This window comes from Rhincodon typus, chromosome 27 (genome assembly GCF_021869965.1).
Source record: "Rhincodon typus isolate 14 chromosome 27, sRhiTyp1.1, whole genome shotgun sequence".
NCBI classification, from domain to species: domain Eukaryota; kingdom Metazoa; phylum Chordata; class Chondrichthyes; order Orectolobiformes; family Rhincodontidae; genus Rhincodon; species Rhincodon typus.
The window spans coordinates 17,196,892-17,200,018 of record NC_063358.1 but is presented as its reverse complement, the minus strand read 5'-3'; positions in this window follow the sequence as shown (position 1 = coordinate 17,200,018).

The window sequence follows — 3,127 nt, the reverse complement described above, 5'->3', positions numbered from 1 at the left end:
ATTTACCTTTGCCTTAACCCAGAGGAATTGTGGCCAATTGTAACTTTCCCAAAGCCATTGCAGCTGAGATCAGCGGTGTCCCTGGAGGAACCCCAACCTAAGTCTTTGTCGGATTCAGGAAGAGTTCAAGCAATAGAAGGCTGTTGATGCAGGAACAAACTGCAATTGTGCCTTGGTGGTGGAAACTGAAGAAAGAAAACACCTTTTCACATTGGGAGGAAACCGTGAACAAAGAGGAGAGGAAAAAGTGAGTAGAAACAGATGAACAAATGGAGACAAGAGAAAAGGAGAGACAGAGGGAGTGGCAAACTGAGTGAGAGAGAGAGAGAGAAAGTAGGGAAAATGGAAAGGCAACTGGACCTCAAAACTAACTGTTCATAATAATCAGAGTAATGTTAACAATCATGCTTTAACTGTTTGCAAGCATGAGGAAACTTACTTTTGCCCATCCATTACAGCATGATGTCTCAGAGGTCACTGTCACTCAAACATTGCAGAAATGGTTGTAAATAAATCTATTTCCCAACACCTGCTACCCCTCCCCAGCCACAAATTTTTTCCAGTTTTACTCCTCTCAGGGCAAGTGCTGTATAAGTGCAATTTATTTGTCTCTAATGAAGAGATGCGTACCAAAGGAAGTGAATCACTTTGCCCAGAATCATTAAAAAAAGTGCTGAACTTTTTTAAGTAACTAGGGAGCAGTGAAATACTTCCTCCGTCAGCATGTCACACATCATACTGGCAGAACAGAATCTGCACATGGCACTGTGAAGAAGTTGTTGTGAGGTGGAGTTTCCTGAGATTACAGCCATTTCCAAAACCGCTCTCTCGTTCATCCATCTGCCTGTGGTGGGAATACAGGGTGAATGAAGCAGGTCAAAAGAGAACTGGCAAATTTATTTAAGTATAGGTAAGTGTGAGGTAGTGAACATTAGTAAATGTGTAAAGTTAGAGTCAAAATGAGAGGAGCAAAGAGCTCTAGGGATACAGATGCACACATCACTAAAAATAACAATGCAGGTTAATGAGGTCAGAGCACTGAGATTAATTTCTAGAGGGATAGAATTGATTGGAAAGATATTGTGTTATTTTAAACTTGTGTACAACTTAGATTAGACCTCTGTTGGAGTACTGTACATAGTTCTGACCTTTATAGGTAAACACTCCCAAATCTAGCTACCCCAAAACCAGCATTTTCTGAAGTGCAGGCTTTTTTTTTTAATTGATTTTTTTTCTCATTTTAACCAGATTGTACTGACATAATGAAGTGGGAAGGCATGAAAGAGATATTAAATCCGATGCATGAGAGGTGAATTAATATCACCAGGCGCATGATATTAACTTAAAGTGCTTGGCAGTCATATCAGTTGGTTTCCCTGCAGCCTGTACTTACCATATTAAAGTGTTCCAATCTGAACCAGTGCATTCCAGTTTATCATCTCTCTGAAGACTGGCATGTTCCAAAGACTGGCACAGACTGAGTCCCAAGGTTGCTAAATTTGGTAGTGTGTACCAGTATTATGAAAAGGCTCTGAATGTGGCAAAATTATTTCCAAGGCTGACTTAAGAACTCTGGTCACATAATTACAAGAAAAAGTTGGGCTTATTTTACCAAAGAGTAAGCAGACAGCTGAAGATTGACCTGATAGAAGGCTTTAAAATTACAAGTAGGGTTTGGTGGGATAATTATAAATGTATGCTTCCTATATGGGGAGGTGGTGACCAAGTGGTATTAATACTAGACTGTTAATCCAGAGACCCAAGCAATGTTCTGGGGACCTAGATTTGAATCTCACCATTGCTGATGGCGGAATTTGAATTCAATAAAAATCTAGAATTAAGAGTCTAATGATGACCATGAAACATTGTTGATTGTCAGGAAAAAAAACCCATCTCGTTCTCTAATGTCCTTCCTTTAGGGAAGGAAACTGCCATCCTTACCTGGTCTGGACTATATGTGACTCCAGACCGACAGCAATGTGCCCTCTAGAATTCAGGAGTAACTACTTTACCCTGAGAGAATATGGAGTACCAGGTGAAGTAATTGTGACAAACCTCCCCGATGCATTAAAACGGAACTAGATAAGGGAGAAAGCTGTATAACAATATATGGATAATGGATGAAGTACAATCTTATGTGGAGTATAAACATTGGCATAGGTTGTTTGCATGGTCTGTATCTACATGGTAAAGTTCTACATTAAAAAATACTAAAGCATCATTCATTTCGTTATTGTTTGGAATCTTGCTGTCTGCAAAATTGGCTGCATAAGATTAATAACTACATAACAAAGTGACTAATTAAAGTACTTTGACAATTTTTTGAACAAATGCAAATCCTCCCTAGTGGGAGCAGTGTTGTCCTGGTAACATAATCTTTTTATCTTTTTACCAAGCCTCTGGAAACATGGATGGATAATAACAAGTTTAATGTTGCACTAAAAAATGTTGCCAACTGCATTTGTGACAAAATCCTTTACATTTAAATTAAATTATTTTTTGAGTGCCTTCAACAGCCTACAGACATAAGATCATAAGAAACTGGAGCAATAGTGAGCCATTTAGCCCTCAAGCTCTCATCACCGTTCAATAAAATGATGCCTGAATGGATTGTGGCCTTAAATCCACTTTCCTGCTATCCCACACAACCCTTACCTCCACTGCAGAATAAAAATCTGTCTAACTCAGCCTTGAATTTATTCAATTACCCAGTTTCCAGCGCTCTGCGGGGAAGAGAATTCCAGAGACAACTCAGAAAAACTTTCTCATCTCCATCTTAAATGGGAAACTCCTTACTTTAAACTGTGCCTCCTAGTTCTAGAAACACCCAATGAGAGGAAACATCCTTTCAGTATTTACCCTGTCAAGATCCCTCAGAATTGTATATGTTTTAATAACACCACCTTTCATTCTTCTGAACGCCAATGAAAACAGACCTAACCAGTCAACCTTCATCAGAAGATAACCCCTTCAAGCCAGGAAATAGCCTAGTGGACTTTCTCTGGACTGCTTCCAATCCAAGTATACTTCTTATTAAGTAGGGAGACTATGCACAGCACTCAAGATGTGGTCTCACCAATTCCCTATACAAATATAGCAAGACTTTCCTACTTTCATATTTCAACTT